At 49.1% G+C, this 20,817-nt stretch overlaps 1 protein-coding gene and 1 long non-coding RNA gene across 2 annotated transcripts in view; one reads left to right on the plus strand and one right to left on the minus strand.

The window, feature by feature from the left end:
• Nucleotides 1–20,817, minus strand: part of GMFG (glia maturation factor gamma) — a 114,280-nt gene that overhangs the window by 49,724 nt on the left and 43,739 nt on the right. The gene's annotated exons all lie outside the window — the stretch shown is intronic.
• LOC309375717 lies at nucleotides 9,651–11,585 on the plus strand. Its single transcript, XR_014171015.1, has 2 exons — nucleotides 9,651–9,795; nucleotides 11,352–11,585. It is a non-coding gene; the product is annotated as an uncharacterized lncRNA (long non-coding RNA).

Consider the following 20,817-nt stretch of genomic DNA (forward strand, 5'->3'; position numbering starts at 1 on the left):
GGGAAAATTGTCCTGGCAGCTTGCTGGAGAGACGTTGGGTGGGAAGAATCGTAGAATGGCTGAACTGAAGAGCTGCAAGGGACCCCGGGGGTTCATCTAGTCCAGCCCGCTGCAAGAGTGCATGCGTGTGTCTGCGCCTGAACCAGAATATGGCCCAGAAACGCACAAGGCAGTCTGGAGGTGGCATGCTCAGGGCGGATTTCAAGCCAGACTGTCTGCCTTAACCTCAGGCTTCCCAGAACTGTTGGAATATAGACTTCTTCTCCGTTCCTCTTTAAAAGCTGCCTGGGTTTTAGGACATCCCTGCGCCTTGTGGGAGGGAGTTCCACAGATTAATTCTGCACCCCATGAAGGAGGCCTTTTTTATCCATCCTGAATCTTCCACCACTGAACTTCATTGACATTTGTGAGTTCCGGTGTTACGAGAGGAGGGAGATAGCTTTTCCAGATTTTACCTTTTGGAGCTCCATGTTCACTGCAGATGGTGACAGCAGTCACAAAATTAAAAGAGGCCTGTTTCTTGGGAGAAAATTGATGTCAAACCTAGACAGCATTTAAAAAAGCAGAGACATCAACCTTTTCGACAAAGATTCATACTGTATAATTAAAGCTATGGTGTTCCCAGTAGTGATGTATGGAAGTGAGAGCTGGACCACAAAGAAGGCTGATCGCCAAAGAATGGATGCTTTTGAATTCTGGTGCTGGAGGAGACTCTTGAAAGTCCCATGGACTGCAAGAAGATCAAACCTCTCCATTGTGAAGGAAATCAGCCCTGAGTGCTCACTGGAAGGACAGATCCTGAAGCTGAGGCTCCAAGACTTTGGCCACCTCATGAGAAGAGAAGACTCCCTGGAAAAGACCCTGACGTTGGGAAAGATGGAGGGCACAAGGAGAAGGGGACGACAGAGGACGAGATGGTGGGACAATGTTGTTGAAACTACCAACATGAGTTTGACCAAACTGCGGGAGGCGGTGGAAGACAGGAGTGCCTGGCGTGCTCTGGTCCAGGGGGTCACGAAGAGTCAGACACGACTAAATGATATAACAACAACAGACACTTCTATAATGTCCCCTCTTACCTTTCCAAAGCAGTCCCAAATCCTGCCCCTTTTCCCCATAGTTGAGTCCCTTCCCATTGTCCAAGATCCCTGTCTTATTGGATATGCCTTTAGGATATACCGTGTTGTAAAAATTCTAAGGTGTCATAAATAAAATGAATGTTCGCAAGCACACACACATACAAGAGTACATAAACCACATGTCTGAAATAGTGAGAGAGCAATCCTGAAGCCATATTGTCTCTTAATGACCCCAACTACCGGTATATCTCCACAGAAGGAGGTATCTTGGAAAAACCTTTCCCAAGAGCCCTTTTCACTTACAAACCCTTCAAATCCTGTCTTGAGGACATATTTTGTTTTGTGTATAGCATAGGCTTGTGAACTGGATTCAAGAACGAAGCTATTTTATCATCTCAAAAGAATAGCCCAGGCTGACCAGGAAACGCAATCGGGTATCTTGACAGACAGGAAATAATAGGGTTGCCGTATTTCCAAAAGTGAAAATTCGGACACAAAAGTTCTTGAGGGGACAAAGTTGTTGAGCAAAAATGGAGGGAGGGTGTGAAGTTTGTGAGTGTTTTTCTTTTTTGAAATTCTCCCAAAACCCCACACTCTCGACATGGGTTGCCATGTGTCTGGGTCTTCTCGGGCATTTCGCCAATTAGAGGAAATTCCGCCGGGATGCTGTTATCGATGGGTGAATTCCAGGCATATAGCAGCCCTAGGAAAGAAGTCACACTCTACAACTTCTGTTGTAGACTGCCTCTTTCTGGGACACTGGCATGATGCTTTTGGGTGGTCTTTGGCTAAGGGGTTGGGCACTTTGACGTGTCTTTAAAACATGGGTTGGCAAACTAAGGCCTGCGGACAGTCCAGAAATCACCACTTGGGTCACCAGTGCACGCGTTCTTTCCCTCTCCCTCCCTCTCCCTCACACAGCGGCGCCGGTGCCTCCTCCCTCCTCCCGGCTTCTCCCTGCCCTGCCTAGAGGAGGAAGGGGGCTGGGCCTTGTTGGTGCCAGCCCCTTTCCAGAGTCCTTTCGCACGCCGTTCATCGTCCCTCTGCCGCCGCCAGCCCCTGCCACTCGCAAGACACAGGAGCTGCTGAACACCCCTCTTGAGCAGACACCATTTAAAGCAGCCCCTCTCCGGAGCCCTTTTGCATGCCGCTCATCACCCCTTGTTCATTTCCCCCCAAAAAAAAAAAAATATAGTCCGGCCCCCTACATGGTCTGAGGGACAGCGGACTGGTTTTGTTACCAGCTTGGCTTCAGGAGTTGCCAGAAGAAGGTGGACAAGGTGCCATCCAGCCATTTTAGGGACACCACTCCAGATTTGTGAAGGGTTTACTCCTAAGCTTTTTCTTCTCCCGAAAATATCCCGCAAGGCAGCGAAGGTTTGGGGTCAGAGTTTTCCTTCTCCTAGGGGGCCTGCCTTCCCACTTGCCCCTCACTTCCCTCTAAAGCACATGGAGAAACCACCTTCTTGACTATTTCTGGGTTAGCGGAGTCTGTAACCTGAAGCATCTGTAACCTGAAGCGTATGTAACCTGAGGTACCACTGTACAGTGGACACTTGGGTTGCGAATGTGATCCGTGCAGGATGCACGTTCGCAACCGGCACCATTCGCAACCCGTGTCTGCGCACAAAGGGGTTGCGATTTGGCACTTCTGCGCATGCGCAAAGAACGATTTAGCACTTCTGCGCATGTGCAACCACCGAAACCCGGAAGTAACCCGTTCTGGTACTTCTGGGTTTCGGCGGTTTGTAACCCGAAAAAACGCAACCTGAAGAAGCTGTAACCCGAGGTATGACTGTATATATATATGAATATATATATATAATATTTTAGCATCAGTGCTCCTCTCCTCCTGCCCACAGTGGAGCAATGAATGCATCACACCCTTTGACAAGTGATGTACAAAAGCTGTCTCCACACGCGCCACCGACCGGTGACTTTCTCACACCTTCCCCCGCCTCCGTGAGTCCGCAGGGAACATGATCGCTTCCGGGAGCTGAAGAAGACCGCTGAGTCACCGGCGGTCATCAGGCTGAGTCGGCACGGAAGCTGGAAATTGAGGGGGCAGCCTGCTTCAGAGCCAAGGTTCGAGGGAGCGCAGATGGAGTCAGACCAGTGAAAACAACAAGGAGGAAAGAAGAGAAGCTGGTTTATTTGTGGTGCCACGTAATTCGTAAGAGCTTCTTTCTTTAATGTGGTCGCACTTGGAACTCCCTGCCTATTGATGTCAAACCATTCTTGCTTAGACAAGCTTACCTAGATGCTTCGAAAGCTGAGGTCATAATAATAATAATATAATAATTTATTTTTTTATACCCCGCCCATCTGGCTGGGCTTCCCCAGCCACTCTGGGTGGTTTCCAAAACAACTTTAAAATACGGTAATACATCAAACATTAAAAGCTTCCCTAAACAGGGCTGCCTTCAGATGTCTTTTGAAAGTCTGGTAGTTGTTCTTCTCTTTGACATCTGGTGGGAGGGCGTTCCACAGGATGGGCGCCACCACCGAGACGGCCCTCTGCCTGGTTCCCTGTAACCTCACTTATCGCAGCAAGGGAACCGCTAGAAGGCCCTCAGTGTCCGGGCAGAACAATGGGGATGGAGACGCTCCTTCAGGTATACTGGACCAAGGCTGTTTAGGGCTTTAAAGGTCAGCACCAACACTTTGAATTGTGCCCAGAAACGTACTGGGAGCCAGTGTAGGTCTTTCAGGACCGGTGTTCTCGGCGGCCGCTCCCAGTCCCCAGTCTAGCTGCCGCATTCTGGATTAGTTGTAGTTTCTGGGTCACCTTCAAAGGTTGCCCCACGTAGAGCGCATTGCAGTAGTCCAAGTGGGAGATAACCAGAGCATGCACCACTCTGGCAAGACAGTCCGCGGCCAGGGAGGGTCTCATCCTGCGTACCAGATGGAGCTGGTAGACAGCTGCCCTGGACATCTGCCCTGAGTCCAGAATGACTCCCAGGTTGCGCACCTGGTCCTTCAGGGGCACAGATGCCCCATTCAGGACCAGGGAGTCCTCCACACCTGCCCGCCTCCTGTCCCCCAAAAACAGTACTTCTGTCTTGTCAGGATTCAGCCTCAATCTGTTAGCTGCCATCCATCCCCCAACCGCCTCGAGACACTCACACAGGTCATATTAATCTGTTCCAGTATCTTAACATGTATATATTTAAAGTAGGGTTGTGAATCTTTCTTGGTTTTACAGCTTTAAATTATTGTATACACCATTGCGGGGGGCAGGCAGGTATGTTTGCAATCAAGCAGTATATAATTTTTTATGAAATAACTACAGAATTAAATAAAATCATGAAGTTGATCTTTTGCCCCCAGCCATAGCATACATATGAAAAGCAAGTGGCTTACCCCAAAGAATCCTGGGAACTGTAGTTTGTTAAGGGTGCTGCTGGGAATTGTAGCTCTTTGAGGGGTAAACTACAGTTCCCATAATTCTTTACGAGGGGGTGTGTGCTTTAAATGCACAGTGGATGCCATCGAAGGAAGGCGAATGCTGGGAGATTCGGGGCAGAGAAAAGGAAGTCCTTCACTCAGCACAGAGTTAAACTTTGGAACTCCTTGCCACAGGAAGTAGTGATGGCCACCAACTTTGTTGTTTAGTCATTTAGTCGTGTTCGACTCTTCGTGACCCCCCTGGACCAGAGCACGCCAGGCACTCCTGTCTTCCACTGCCTCCCGCAGTTTGGTCAAACTCATGCTGGTAGCTTCGAGAACACTGTCCCACCATCTCCTCCTCTGCTGTCCCCTTCTCCTTGTGCCCTCCATCTTTCCCAGCATCAGGGTCTTTTCCAGGGTGTCTTTTCTCATGAGGTGGCCAAAGTCTTGGAGCCTCAGCTTTAGGATCTGTCCTTCCAGTGAGCACTCAGGGCTGATTTCATTAAGAATGGATGTGTTTGATCTTCTTGCAGTCCATGGGACTCTCAAGAGTCTCCTCCAGCACCAGAATTCAAAAGCATTCATTCTTCGGCGATCAGCCTTCTTTATGGTCCAGCTCTCACTTCCATTCATCTCTACTGGGAAAACCAGAGCTTTAACTATACGGACCTTTGTTGGCAAGGTGATGTCTCTGCTGATGGCTTTAAAAGAGGGTGGGACAAATTCATGGTGGGGAGGGCTGCTGATCGCTGTCAGTCATAATGGCTGTGCTCTGTCTGCTCTAGAGAGCCAGTGTGGTGTAGTGCTTAAGAGTGCTGGACTCGTAATCTGGTGAACCGGGTTTGTGTCTCCGCTCCTCCACATGCAGCTGCTGGGTGACCTTGGGCCAGTCACACTTCTCTGAAGTCTCTCAGCCCCACTCACCTCACAGAGTGTTTGTTGTGGGGGAGGAAGGGAAAGGAGAATGTTAGCCGCTTTGAGACGCCTTTGGGTAGTGATAAAGTGGGATATCAAATCCAAACTCCTCCTCCTCTTCTTCTTCTTCTTCTTCTTCTTCTTCTTCTTCTTCTTCTTCTTCTTCTTCTCCTCCTTCTTCTTCTTCCTCTTAACATTCAGAGGCAGCAATGCTCTGAATAGCAATTGCTGGAAACTGCAGGAGGAGAGAGGGCTCTTGCGCTCAGATATTGCTTACAGGTGTTCCATAATGGGCACCTGGTTGGCCACTGTGAGAACAAGAGTCTGGGCTTGATGTGCCATTGGCCTTTATCCAGCAGCAAGACCCTTCTTACATTCTTGGGAGACATTTTGGACTCACAGCTGTCCATGGAGGCGCAGGTCCATTCTGCATCCAGGGCAGCTGTCTAACCAGCTCCATCTGGTATGCAGGATGAGACCCTACCTGCCCGTGGACTGTCTCGCCAGAGTGGTGCATGCTCTGGTTATCTCCCGCTTGGACTACTGCAATGCGCTCTACGTGGGGCTACCTTTGAAGGTGACTCGGAAACTACAACTAATCCAGAATGCGGCAGCTAGCCTGGTGACTGGGAGCGGCCGCTGAGACCACATAACACTGGTCTTGAAAGACCTACATTGGCTCCCAGTACGTTTCCGGGCACAATTCAAAGTGTTGGTGCTGACCTTGAAAGCCCTAAACGGCCTCGGTCCAGTATACCTGAAGGAGTGTCTCCACCCTCATCTTTCAGCCCGGACACTGAGGTCCAGCTCCAAGGGCCTTCTGGCGGTTCCCTTGCTGCGAGAAGTGAGGTTACAGGGAACGAGGCAGACGGCCTTCTCAGTGGTGGCGCCCGCCCTGTGGAACGCCCTCCCGTCAGATGTCAAGGAAATAAACAACTATCTGACTTTTAGAATACATCTGAAGGCAGCCCTATTTAGGGAAGTTTTTAATGTCTGATGTTTTATCGTGTTTTTAATATTCTGTTGGGAGCTGCCCAGAGTGGCTGGGGAAACCTAACCAGATGGGCAGGGTAGAAATAATAGATGGTGGTGGTGGTGATGAACCTCCAGTTCTAGGCGCAGTCTATCTAGACTCCTAGGTTTTGGGGGTATTTGGTCACAATTAGAACAGGATGCTGGACAAAATGGGCCATTGGCCCCATCCTGCAAGCTCTTCTGCTATTATTTCATCTGTGGTTATGCTGACAGGCATTTTGTTCAAATTACCGTATTTTTTGCTCTATAAGACTCACTTTTTCCTTCCTAAAAAGTAAGGGGAAATGTGTGTGTGTCTTATGGAGTGAATGCAGGCTGCGCAGCTATCCCAGAAGCCAGAACAGCAAGAGGGATTGCTGCTTTCACTGCGCAACAATCCCTCTTGCTGTTCTGGCTTCTGAGATTCAGATATTTTTTTTCTTGTTTTCCTCCTCCAAAAACTAGGTGTGTCTTGTGGCCTGGTGCGTCTTATAGAGCGAAAAATACGGTATATGAAGGGCGCCAGGAAGGTTAAGCCCTGCAACCCTCTATAAAGCAGGGATTTCTTATAGAGTACAATCATTGCCAACTTCAGATGCCCCTTGCCTCAATTAAAGGCTCACGTTAATAGCTGCTATTAGAAGGACCACAGATTTGGGTAATTGGTTTAATCTGCAGATTAATCCTTTCGAGCTTGCGTTGATTAATCGTTTGGGGCCGATTTTAACGGGGTTCGCATTACGAAGCAAGGTGTTGCTTTTTTTTCTTTTTTGTAAGGAACGAAATCTTAAAAGTGGCTTTTCCCTCCAATAATGGGCAATTTAGCTTATACGTTATGAATTATCAGGCTTCCTTCATCATCTCCAGGAGAAAGGGGGGGGAAGTACCTTGATTGAGGTTTCGGTAATAAGCAAGTTTATTTACATTTAATAGATTAATTAATCAGTTAAAGAGCAGGCGATTAATCAAGGAAAACCTCCTTAATCAGCCGACAGCCCTAATTATGGCAAACATTGTTTCCATAGCGTTTTTTAATTTGCAAAGGGCGTTAAAATCTCAAGGGAGGTGCCCTTGCCACAAGCTCCGTGGGAGATTCCTCTTCCTTTCCTGGGGGGTAATGAGAGGAGATGATGCAGGAAATGTTTGCATCTCAGGATCTGAGAGGTTCCCCCCCCCACACACACACCTCTCTTGTCACACTTGGCGCGAACGCCAGGATTCAAGAGCCAGCGTCTGGGAAAAGGCACAGAAAGAGCATCAGTGCTCATCTCTGTAATGTATGCTCAGGCAGGCCTAGGCGTCAAGAGCCTCCTTGCTCACTAATGCCCAGATACATTTCCCTTCCTTGCTTTTTAATTAATTTCCTTATTTGCAGACTCTGCCAAGAAAGGGTGGGGGGATAAATAGATATATATATGTTATGAGAATGATAAGGTCTACGATATAAAATAAATGTTCATAAATGTACCAGGCAAACAAATACATAAATATATAAGCCACGTGTACGGGGAAACAGTTCTGAAACTGTTTTGACTCTCCCAGATTGACCTCAAATGTTTCTCTGCAAGGAGGAAGGGAATAGGAAAGCCATCCTATTGTCTTTTGCTCACAAATCCTGTCTTAAGGGCATATTTGTGTATGAATAGGGTGAGCCTGAGTACCGGTGGCGCTGTGGGTTAAACCACAGAGCCTAGGACTTGCCGATCAGAAGGTCGGAGGTTCGAATCCCCGCGACGGGGTGAGCTCCTGTTGCTCGGTCCCTGCTCCTGCCAACCTAGCAGTTCAAAAGCACATCAAAGTGCAAGTAGATCAATAGGTGCCGCTCCGGCGGGAAGGTAAACGGCGTTTCCGTGCGCTGCTCTGGTTTGCCAGAAGTGGCTGAGTCATGCTGGCCACATGACCCGGAAGCTGTACGCCGGCTCCCTCGGCCAGTAAAGTGAGATGAGCGCCGCAACCCCAGAGTCTGTCATGACTAGACCTAATGGTCCGGGGTCCCTTTACCCTATACAGAAAAACAGTTCTGAAACCGTTCTGACTCTCCCAAATTGACCTCAAATGTTTCTCTGCAGTAAGGGAGGCAATGGGGGAAACCTCCCCATTGTCTTTTTTGCTTGCAAATCCTGTCTTAAGGGTGTATCTGTGTATGAATAGGGTGAGCCTGTGACCTGCATTCAGGAACTAAAAGTACTGTATATGCCATCACAAAAGAATGGCCAGGCTGCCCAGGTAAAGCAATCAGTGACCATTATCAGGTATCCTGGCAGAGAGGATTTCTGCTGTAGACAGCCTCTGCCTGCCATGTATGTATGATGTATGGAGGGGTGGCCTTGAGCTACAGGGTCTAAACGACCCAGAGTTCAAGGGCTAATGGCAGAAGCCCAAATCCTGAAACTGTTCTGTGATTGGACATCATGTATTGAATCAGAACGCAGAAGCTCAGATCTCTTAGTCCAGACTCAAGCTCAGGCAAACACAGAGCATGGAATACATAGGTAAAGGTAAAGGGACCCCTGACCATTAGGTCCAGTCGTGGCCGACTCTGGGGTTGCGACGCTCATCTCGCTTTACTGGCCGAGGGAGCCAGCGTACAGCTTCTGGGTCATGTGGCCAGCAGGACTAAGCCGCTTCAGACGAACCAGAGCAGCGCACGGAAACGCCCTTTACCTTCCTGCCGGAGCGGTACCTATTTATCTACTTGCACTTTGGCGTGCTTTCAAACTGCTAGGTTGGCAGGAGCAGGGACCAAGCAATGGGAGCTCACCCCGTCTTGGGGATTCAAACCGCCGACCTTCTGATCGGCAAGTCCTAGGCTCTGTGGTTTAACCCACAGCACCACCCACGTCCCTTCCAACAAAGATTAAGAATACATTAAAATGTCACACATAAAAACTTCCCTAAACAGGGCTGCCTTCACTGTTGTTTGTTGTTTAGTCGTTTAGTCGTGTCCGACTCTTCGTGACCCCATGGACCAGAGAACGCCAGGCACCTCTGTCCTCCACTGCCTCCCGCAGTTTGGTCAAACTCATGCTGGTAACCTCGAAAAACACTATCCAACCAACTGCCTTCATATGGTCTTGTAAATATCAGGTAGTTGTTTTTCTCTTTGATATCTGGTGGGAGGGCGTTCCACAGGGCGGGTGCCACCACCAAGAAGGCCCTCTGCCTGCTTCCCTATAACCTGGCTTCTCTCAGCAAAGGAACCACCAGAAGGACCTTGGAGCTGGACCTCAGCGTCTGGGCAGAACGATGGGGGTGGAGATGCTCCTTCAGGTCTACTGGGTGACCTTAGACACCAGACCTGCCCCCTCAGCCCACCCTACCTCGCAGGGTTAGTGTGAGGATTAAATGAGGATTGGGGAGAACGATGTTCATCACCTTGAGCTCCTTAGAGAAAAAGGTGGGATGGAAATGCAGCGAATAAGTAATAAAATAATCTGCACCCCTGTCTTTTGTTCCTGAAAACACATGAGGTGGGGGTTATTATTGCTTATCTGCCAGGCACTGAAAAACATTTCTACGGCTTGAAACTCTTTGACATCAAACTGTCGTTTTAAACTCTGCTTGCTGCGTTTATTGTGAATGTCATTTTCTTTTCTTCTGGAAAAACACATTGAAGTCTTTCCTTTTTAAAAAAATAAAAATAAAAGGGGCCTTTCTATCTAGAAATGCTTTTAACACACCCGGAGTCCAAGCTGGCCGGGAGCCAGAATCTTGGCGAAGTTTCTGCTGGACCAGAATCAAACCTGGAGAGCCATACGGACAAACGCGAACAAACACACACACACCCAAATCTGGGGGTTATTTGCAGTGTGAAATTTCTAACTCCCGAAGCTCACTGCTCCCATCCTGTATCAACAGGGCAGATCCTGTTGTTGTTGTTTAGTCGTTTAGTCGTGTCCGACTCTTCGTGACCCCCCTGGACCAGAGCACGCCAGGCACTCCTGTCTTCCACTGCCTCCCGCAGTTGGGTCAAACTCATGCTGGTTGCTTCGAGAACACTGTCCCACCATCTCGTCCTCTGTCATCCCCTTCTCCTTGCGCCCTCCATCTTTCCCAACATCAGGGTCTTTTCCAGGGAGACTTCTCTTCTCATGAGGTGGCCAAAGTCTTGGAGCCTCAGCTTCAGGATCTGTCCTTCCAGTGAGCACTCAGGGCTGATTTCCTTCAGAATGGAGAGGTTTGATCTTCTTGCAGTCCATGGGACTCTCAAGAGTCTCCTCCAGCACCAGAATTCAAAAGCATCCATTCTTCGGCGATCCTCCTTCTTTATGGTCCAGCTCTCACTTCCATAAATCACGACTGGGAAAACCAGAGCTGTAACTATACGGACCTTTGTTGGCAAGGTGATGTCTCTCTTTTTAAGATGCTGTCTAGGTTTGTCATTGCTTTTCTTCCAAGAAGCAGGCGTCTTTTAATTTCGTGGCTGCTGTCACCATCTGCAGTGATCCTGGAGCCCAAGAAAGTAAAATCTCTCACTGCCTCCATTTCTTCCCCTTCTATTTGCCAGGAGGTGATGGGACCAGTGGCCAGGATCTTCGTTTTTTTGATGTTGAGCTTCAGACCATATTTTGCGCTCTCCTCTTTCACCCTCATTAAAAGGTTCTTTAATTCCTCCTCACTTTCTGCCATCAAGGTTGTGCTTAGTTTTGATTCCTGAGTTGCAGGAGCGGGTTGGACTTGATGACCCTTGGGTGCCCCTTTTAACTCTTAAATTCTGTGATTTCATGATCCCACAGGGTGTGATTGGGCGTGGGCTTCTCCCCGCACCCCAAAGTGGCACCCACTTCTATTCTCTCTCTCTCTCTCTCTCTCTCTCTCTCTCCCTCCCACGTCCCAACCTACATTCCCCGGCAGATATTTTTAAGGGGAGAAAAAGAAGACGCCATTGTCTATTAAGAGAGAGGTATTTGCGCTCAAACAATAATTGCTCCCTTGTTATCTCTCTAATTGCAGGCTGTCGGCCTGAGCTGGGCACAAAGCGTCTTCTTCGGGGGCGTCATCCTGCAACGTGCCTCCAAGGAGCCCGTACACACTCCCCCCCCTCCCCTGGGACGGATCCTGTGCTGGAAGTGTCTGGGGGCAAGGGGGGTGAAAATGATCTGCAACAGAATTGATTGTGTTGTTATGAGAATTATAAGGTCTAAGATATAAATGTTCATAAATGTACCAGGCAAACACATACATAAATATCTAAACCACGTGTGTGAAACAGTACAGGATAAACAGTCCTGGATAAACAGGATAAACATTTGGACTCTAACAGTGACCTCAAATATTCCTCTGCAGTTTGGATAGAAATGGGAAAAGCCTAGGTCCTTGTCTCTGTGCTCAGAAATCCTGCCTTAAGGGGACATTTTGACCTTTAAAGCTCTATGCAGCCTAGGACCCACATACCTATGGGACAGCCTCTCCTGGTATGCGCCGCGGAGGACCTTAAGGTCCACAAATAACAACACTTTGGAGGTCCCAAGTTGCAAGGTGGTTTGATTGGTCTCAACTAGGGCCAGGGCCTTTTCAGTAGTGGCCCCGACTTGGTGGAAAGCTCTGTCACAAGAGACCAGGGCCCTGCGGGACTTGACATCTTTCCACAGGGCCTGCAAGACAGAGCTGTTCCGCCTGGCCTTTGGTTTGGACTCAGTCTGACCCTTATGCTTCCCGTATGGTTTTGACTTTTAAAATGAGGCTGCATTTTAAATTGCATTTTAGCCTGCATTTTAAATTGTTTTTTCTTTTTCTTTTTTTCCTTTCCTTATTATGTTTTTACTGAAATTTTCCAAAGTCTTGAAGCCTCAGCTTCAGGATCCGTCCTTCCAGTGAGCACTCAGGGCTGATTTCCTTCAGAATGGAGAGGTTGGATCTTCTTGCAGTCCATGGGACTTTTAAGAGTCTCCTCCAGCACCAGAATTCAAAAATATATCACATATAAATCGCTTTTTCTTTACAAATCTAGGTGAGTCCCAGCTGCACCTTTTTCCCTAGAGATGCAGTGGTGCTGCGGTCTAAACCACTGAGCCTTTTGGGCTTGCCAATCAGAAGGTCGGTGGTTCGAATCCCCGTGACGGGGTGAGCTCCCGTTGCTCTGTCCCAGCTCCTGCCTACCTAGCAGTTCGAAAGCACACCAGCGCAAGTAGATATATAGGTACCGCTCTGGCGGGAAGGTAAACGGCGTTTCCATGCACTCTGGATTCCGTCATGGTGTCCCGTTGTGCCAGAAGTGGTTTAGTCCTGCTGGCCACATGACCTGGAAAGCTGTCTGTGGACAAACGCCGGGTCCCTCGGCCTGAAAGCGAGATGAGCGCCGCAACCCCAGAGTTGCCTTTGACTGGACATAAGAAGAAGGAGGAGGAGGAGGAGGAGGAGGAGGAGGAGGAGGAGGAGGAGGAGGAGAAGTCTGCCCGAACATCACAGCGACCGATGCAGAGTCTTCACAGCTTTTCATAACAGACCTCAGCAACTCAGCATTTTGGCTAATCTACTTCATTTACATATAAACACACACGGAGCACTGCAACGTGGCTCCCTCTCTCTCTCTAGCATCAGACAGCATCAAAGAGGAAAAGGACAAAGGACAATGGTCCCAATTCACGGAGCACAGGAACACAAACATCCTGTCTCCGTCACTTCCCACGAGGTGGAGTCAAAACATACACCGTCATGTGATAGACAACAATCCCATGACTGCAATCACGGAACAGGAATTCTAACAGGTTTCTCCCTCTGGCAGTTTGGGAACCATAAGGACCAACATCCCTCCGTCCCCAGAGCCATCATGGCAAAGACAAGCATCATAAAGGCTGCCCAATGCTCTTCAAATTTTCAAGATGCGCATTGAATCGGGCCAGGTTTAAATATGAGTCTGGCTGCACTGTGGGGAAGAAATTGGCTCTTTCTTGGCGGGGTATCCCTTCCCTTCGTTGCCAGAAAGGTCACCTGGAAACAAGTCTATTACAAAGATGCTGATAAATATTTTCTCTCTGGGTGCCCCAAACATCGTCATCCCGTGCCAAGCTGCCTTGTCTTTTATAGCAAAATGCAAGCTGATCTTACTGCTAGCCAGACGCTGCTCTGATTGAGCCCTAAAGGTAAAGGTAAAGGGACCCCTGACCGTTAGGTCCAGTCACGGGTGACTCTGGGGTTGCGGTGCTCATCTCACTTTACTGGCTGAGGGAACCGGTCTTATGTGGTCTCAGCAGCCACTCCCAGTCACCAGTCTAGATGCTACATTCTGGATTACCGTATTTTTCGCTCTATAACACGCACCCGACCATAACACGCACGTAGTTTTTAGAGGAGGAAAACAAGAAAAAAAATATTCTAAACGAAACAGTGGGTGTGTGATTTTTGTGGTTCATGCTGTGGCCACAGACATGTGATCTGACAGTCAGTTTGGAGTAGCCCAATGCAAAAATCCTGAGGATCCATGTGGATCCATGCTTTGTAACCATGTTTTTGCACCACTGCGGCCCCAGGCAACAGTGGGTGCGTTATTTTTTTGGTGCAAGATGTAGCCATAGACATGCTATGTGATCTGATGGTGAATTTGGGGTGACCCAGTGCAAAAATCCTGAGGATCCATGTGGATCCGTGCTATGTAACCATGTTTTAAGTGGGGAGGGAAGGAAAAGCGCTCAAGGGACAAGAAGCACGCGTGGGGTGGGTGGAGAAGGATGCTGCTAATAATGCAGGAGAGGGGTATAAGGGGAGAAGGCTCCTCTCCTCTCCCGCTTTGCTCCTTTAAAGCAAGCAGGCTCTGCTTCTCTCCCTCCTCCCTGGCTCGCTGAGGAGGGGAGGAGAGAGGGACAGAGAGCCTGCTTGCTTTAAAGGAACCAACCGGACAGGAGCTGCTTACATTCGTGTAAGCAGCTCCTCTCCTCTCCCGCTTTGCTCCTTTAAAGAAGCAGGCTCTCTGTCCCTCTCTCCTCCCCACTCAGCGGCTCTTCTCCCGCTTTGCTGTTTCAAAGCGAGCCACGGAGGAGGGAAGGAAGGGGAACCATGGATCCTCTGCTCACCACTGCAGCAGATCCCCCCGCCATTCGCTCCATAACACGCACAGACATTTCCCCTTACTTTCTAGGAGGAAAAAAGTGAGTGTTATGGATAAAAAAATACTGTAATTGCAGTTTCCGGGTCACCTTCAAAGGTAGCCCCACATAGAGCGCATTGCAGTAGTCCAAGCAGGAGATAAACAGAGCATTCACCACTCTGGCAAGACAGTCTGCGGGCAGGTAGGGTCTCATCCTGCGTACCAGATGGAGCTGGTAAACAGCTGCCCTGGATAGAGAATTCACCTGCACCTCCATGGACAGCTGCGAGTCCAAAATGACTCCCAGGCTGGGCACCTGGTCCTTCGGGGGCACAGTTGCCCCATTCAGGACCAGGGATCAGAAGCGCTCCTGCAGTGCTAATCACGGGAGCCAGTGGTGGCCTAGCGGTGTCAAACTAGGACCTGGGAGAGACCAGGGTTCAAATCCCCACCGGATCAGGAAACACACTGGGTGTTGCCTCTCAGCCCGACCTCGCAGGGTTGTCGTTACGGGAATAAATGAAGATGGGGCAAAGAACCATGTGTGCCAACTTGAGCTCCCGGGAGGGAAAAGTTGGGGTACAATGGCAGCAAATCAGCAAACCTATCGGCCAGCCGTCTGCCCCGAATCGCGCAGCATTGCTCCCGGCGACGGGGGTTCATCAATCACACTTAGGGCTCCTTGCAAAGCAGAGTCGGTGCGCCGGGGACGGGAGTGCATTAATCATCGGGAGCGGAGTGGCAGGTCCCCGGAGTTATTGCGCAGCGCAGGATCCTTGCAGAGGTGGAAAAGAGAGAGAGAGAGAGAGAGAGAGAGAGAGAGAGAGAGAGAGAGAGAGAGAGAGAGAGAGAGAGAGAGAGAGAGAGAGATGAAAAGCTAAGGAGACAGGTGCCTGCAATGAGATCAGTCGGCTTGAGGAAGCAGAGAAGCAACAAGGCGAACGGGACTCGGGTTTTCTTCTTCCTCAGCTACAAGGAAAAAGGAGAGCGGGGTGTCTCTTCAGATCAGATCTCCAGAGCTACATCTAATTAAATCCCTGGGATTACCCCCAATACCAGGACACAAAAGTGGCGTACTGCTTCACACCTTAATAATTCAGCACCACGCGCCCTAAAGTAACGGTGTTACACAAGTCCTCGCTTATTCTCGTACATTAGACATGCTTGTTCCAGGATGTGAAATCCTGAAGAAGACAATGCACAACGTTGTAGACGACTCTTAAAAGTGTGTCGTGCTCTGTATGCGCGGGTGAACAGAAGTGCGTCAGAAGAGCTTGGCTGCCGGACCAGGCCAAGGGCCCGTCTAGTCCAGCAGCCAGCCAGATGCCCATTATGGGAATCCCACAAGCAGGATCAGACCCCAAAAGCCCTCTCCCCTGCTGCAGCTTCCAGAAACTGGAATTCAAAAGCATTGCTGCCTCTGAATGTGGAGGCAGGGAGCAGCCATTGTGGCTATTAGCCATGGGCATGCTATGAGAATTATAAGGTGATAGGCTGATTGCCGAAGAATGGATGCTTTTGAATTCTGGTGCTGGAGGAGACTCTTGAGAGTCCCATGGACTGCAAGAAGATCCAACCTCTCCATTCTGAAGGAAATCAGCCCTGAGTGCTCACTGGAAGGACAGATCCTGAATCTGAGGCTCCAAGACTTTGGCCACCTCAGGAGAAGAGAAGACTCCCTGGAAAAGACCCTGATATTGGGAAAGATGGAGGGTGCAAGGAGAAGGGGGCGACAGAGGACGAGATGGTGGAACAGTGTTCTCAAAGCTACAAACATGAGTTTGACCCAACTGCGGGAGGCAGTGGAAGACAGGAGGGCCTGGCGTGCTCTGGTCCAGGGGGTCATGAAGAGTCGGACACGACTAAATGACTAAACAACAACAACAAGTAAAAAAACCAAAACTGCTGCTTTTCCTTTATGGAGTACCCAAGAGCCCATATAGAGTCCTTTTGTAGGTTCTCTATCTGTAGGAAAAAATAACAGAGGCCAAGCAGAGAATATTGAGAAGCAAAGCAGCTAGTAAGCCTGATCACTCCATCCCCTGAAGGGCAGGCTTTGGTCTCTCAGATTTTAGCGAGCTCAACATTTGGCACACCCCGACGGCCAAAAATGCTATTTCTTTTTCAAGCAATACCAGTCATCCTGAAAGACGAATGTTTTAAAAAATGGCAGAAAGAGATTTCAAAATTTATCGGGGGGGGGGGGCAAAAGGCCAAAGATAAAACATAAAATACTTACAGATGTAAAAGATAGAGGCGGGTTTGCCCTCCCAGACCTTAAATTGTATTACGTATCTGCTTGTTTGGTATGGATCAGGGACTGGATGAGATTGGATAAGCAAGAGGCATTAGAACTGGAAGGACATGACAACAGATTCGGCTGGCATGCATACTTATGGTACGGGAAAGGGAAGATTCATAGAAGTTTTTACAACCATATAATTAGGAAATCACTAATGAGAGTATGGGAGAGATACAAAGATTTATTGGAACAAAAGACCCCGTGGTGGCTTACACCACATGAAGCATTACTGCTCAAACCACGTGGAAAGAAAGGAAAATGGCTCACATATGTTGATTTATTAAAGGAACATGATGGAAAATGGAAATTAAGAGATTACGATGAGATCAAAGACCACTTTCAGAGTTGGTTGCATTATCGACAACTATATGAAACACATAAAGGAGACAGCAAGAAAGGATTCAGTTATACAAGATCTAGGTTTCAAACGGAAGTGATCCATTTCAGTAGGTTTCGAACTTTAGTTTCAAGCTTTTTGAGTCCACGGCTCCCTTGACCAACCACATTCTTCCTGTAGCTCCTCTGTGGATGCCACACACACCGGGGTCCCTTTACAGGAAGCACGAAAAGTGGGGATTCCCCCGGTCCGCCCCATCCCTGCCCCACAGTGGCGTGGCGTGGGGGGTGCAGGGGGGCCGGCCGCACCGGGCACAACATCTGGGGGGTAGGATTAGAGGGCGCAAATCCACAGGTTGGGGGCACAAATTACTTGCCTTGCCCTGGGTGCTGACAACCAACGCTATGCCACTGCTGCCCCATTCTGTCCCCGCTAGCTCCCCTGAATGCTCCTCAGAGAGAAAGAGAAACAGAGATGATGTAAACAAAATCTGCTTCTTTTTTTCCCTATGGGGTACCCAAGAGCCCGTATAGAGTCCTTACGCGGGTTCCCTATTGGTAGGAGAAAATAACAGAGGCCAACCAGAGAATACTTGAGAAGCAAAGCAGCTAGTAAGCCTGATCTTTATTAAACTGTTGCAACAGGGTGCTCCCCTCACACACAGGAAAGGAGGAGGAACCCAGAACATTGATGTGCAAGCCCTTATTATATAGACTTTTGAAACTGCCACCATGTAGCTCAAGACCACCCCCCAAAAAACATCATACATACATCACAGAAGGAGGCAGTCTACAGCAGAAATCCTGCTTTGCCAGGATACCTGACAATGGTCACTGATAGCTTTACCTGGGCAGCCTGGCCATTCTTTTGTGATGGTAAATACATTTAGTTTCTGAATCCCAATCACAGGCTCACACTTTTCATACAAAAATGCGCCCTTAAGACAGGATTTGCAAGCGAAAAGACAAGGGGAAGACTTTCCCCATTTGCCTCCCTTACTGCAGAGGAATATCTGATGTCATTGGGAGAGTCAAAATGGCTTCAGGATTGCTCTCCTGTACTATTTCAGACACATTGTTTATATATTTAGATGTGTGCATTTATGATTATTTATTATATATTTGAGGCCTTAAAATTCTGATAACAGCTTTTAAGTGAAGCTTTTAATCTTTGATGCATTACTGTATTTTAATATTTTGTTGGAAGCTGCCCAGAGTGGCTGGGGAAGCCCAGCCAGATGGGCAGGATGTAAATTATAACTATTATTATTATTATTATTATTATTATTATTATTATTATTATTTTATAATAATGCAGGAAGACCTCGGCTGCAAGTTAATGAAAGGACAGGGCTCCCCGCCGGACTCCCCCAAACATTCCTCAAATCTCCCCAGGGTAACCCAGCATACTGGTTGACAAACAATGTACTAGGTCCTAGTTGCAACATCCTAGGTCTTGGTGCCCAGTACAGTCATATCTTGGGTTGAATGTGCTTCAGGTTGAGAGCTTTTGGGTTGCATTCTGCGGCAACCCGGAAGTACAGGTAAAGGTAAAGGGACCCCTGACCATTAGGTCCAATCGTGGCCGACTCTGGGGTTGCGGCGCTCATCTCGCTTTACTGGCCGAGGGAGCCGGCGTACAGCTTCCGGGTCATGTGGCCAGCCACTTCTGGAGAACCAGGGCAGCACACGGTAACACTGTTTACCTTCCCACTGGAGTGGTACCTATTTATCTACTTGCACTTTGACGTGCTTTCGAACTGCTAGGTTGGCAGGAGCAGGGACCGAGCAACGGGAGCTCACCCCTTCGAGGGGATTTGAACCGCCGACCTTCTGATCCGCAAGTCCTAGGCTCTGTGGTTTAACCCACAGCTCCACCCGCGTCCCTCCAACCGGGAAGTAACGGAGCGCATTTCTTCCGGGTTTCGACACTCGCACATGCGCAGACGCTCAAAATGACGACATGCGCATGCACGGAAGTGGCAAAACGCGACCCACGCAGACGCGCCGTCGCGTCTTATGTTCTATTCAGGATGCAAACAGGGCTCCAGAACGGATCCCGTTCTCATCCCAAGGTGCCACTGTACAACAGAACAGGTTGAGATCCAGAGTCTCCTTCCTCATGCTGGGTCTCATTGAAAGCTGCCCCGGGTTGATGCTGCGGTGCCAGCTCCGTCAATCGTCTCTGCCGCCCTTCTTCCTCGGTGACCTACTTTGGTTGGTGTTGACAACAACCGAGCACAGAGAAGCCAGCTGTGGATGGCCACACTCAGCAGAATGTCAGCCGGGGAGAAAGGCGCAGACATTGAGGGAGAGATGGACAGGGGCGGGGAGAACCAGATTATGTCCATTTATTCAAGGAAAAGAGCCTGGATGCATCTTCACTGTAATTAGGAAGGGGCTGTGTTACGGAAATTACGGGGGGGGGCACATCTTTAAAGTTGTTAAATGTTACAAATATTATGCCTGAATGTATCCTTTCAACTTGACGGCTCAGGGAAGTTAGCTAGCTTTAAAAATCATATAAAATCAACTCCTTTGCCAGTTTCCTCCATTCCAAAGCTATTTTCCCCTTGAAAAAGGACTCCAGGAAGTGACCAGAGGTGACAATTGCTGGGCTGATTGTTGGCCAAGGAAAGCCAAATCCCATCCCCAGACTTGCCAAGGGGCCAGACAGGAAAAGGAACTTCTATTGTACTTTGGGTGGTGGGTACTTAAGACATATTTGCCTATGCTCATCTTATACCTGGGTCTTGCCCTGCCATGTCTGCTTATGCTAATCTTGTACCAAGGACTTGTCTGGACATGTTTGCCAAGGTTAAACTAGTGGAACCCCTGCCTACCCCTCCCCTTTTGTGACATGTCAGTGATGTAGCAATGATGCTGTATGAACTGTATTCTGGGATATGGTGGGAAAGTTTTAAAAGTCCTTGTCACCCCATCCTCGGGGTGCAAAATTCCTCTTTGAACCTGTTGCGCAACAAACGTTGGTCTACAGCTCTTTGCTCCGGTTGGTGGCTGGACTCCTTCCTTTATTCCGCAGGGACCCGCGGGCTCTGCCCGACCAGCTGGGGGACTGAGCAGCCTCGCACCTAGATTTTTCCGTAACAGGCTGTATATCATGTTGTTGTTGTTTAGTCGTTTAGTCGCAGTGGTGTAGCGTGGGTTGTCAGCACCCGGGGCAAGGCAAGTAATTTGCGCCCCCTAACCCGTGGATTTGCGCACCCTAACCCTAACCCCCAGATGTTGCGCCCGGTGCGGCTGGTCCCCCCTGCACCCCCCATGCTACGCCACTGTTTAGTCATGTCCGCCTCTTTGTGACCCCCTGGACCAGAACACCGCAGGCCCTCCTGTCTTCCACTGCCTCCCGCAGTTTGGTCAAACTCATGCTGGTGGCTTCGAGAACACTGTCCCACCATCTCGTCCTCTGTCCTCCCCTTCTCCTTGCGCCCTCCATCTTTCCCAACATCAGGGTCTTTTTCAGGGAGTCTTCTCTTCTCATGAGGTGGCCAAAGTCTTGGAGCCTCAGCTTCAGGATCTGTCCTTCCAGTGAGCACTCAGGGCTGATTTCCTTCAGAATGGAGAGGTTATATCATAGAATCATAGAATTCTAGAGTTGGAAGGGATCTTAATCCAGTCCCCTGTAAGGCATGAATATGCAGCTGTCCCATACAGAGATCAAACCTGCAACCTTGGCGTTATCCAGTTGGCTCTAACCAACTGAGCTTGTTCCTGTTAAAGCGCAGTGTGGTCAGAAC

This window comes from Podarcis melisellensis (genome assembly GCF_964234715.1).
Source record: "Podarcis melisellensis genome assembly, chromosome: 8".
Classification (NCBI taxonomy): Eukaryota; Metazoa; Chordata; class Lepidosauria; order Squamata; family Lacertidae; genus Podarcis; species Podarcis melisellensis.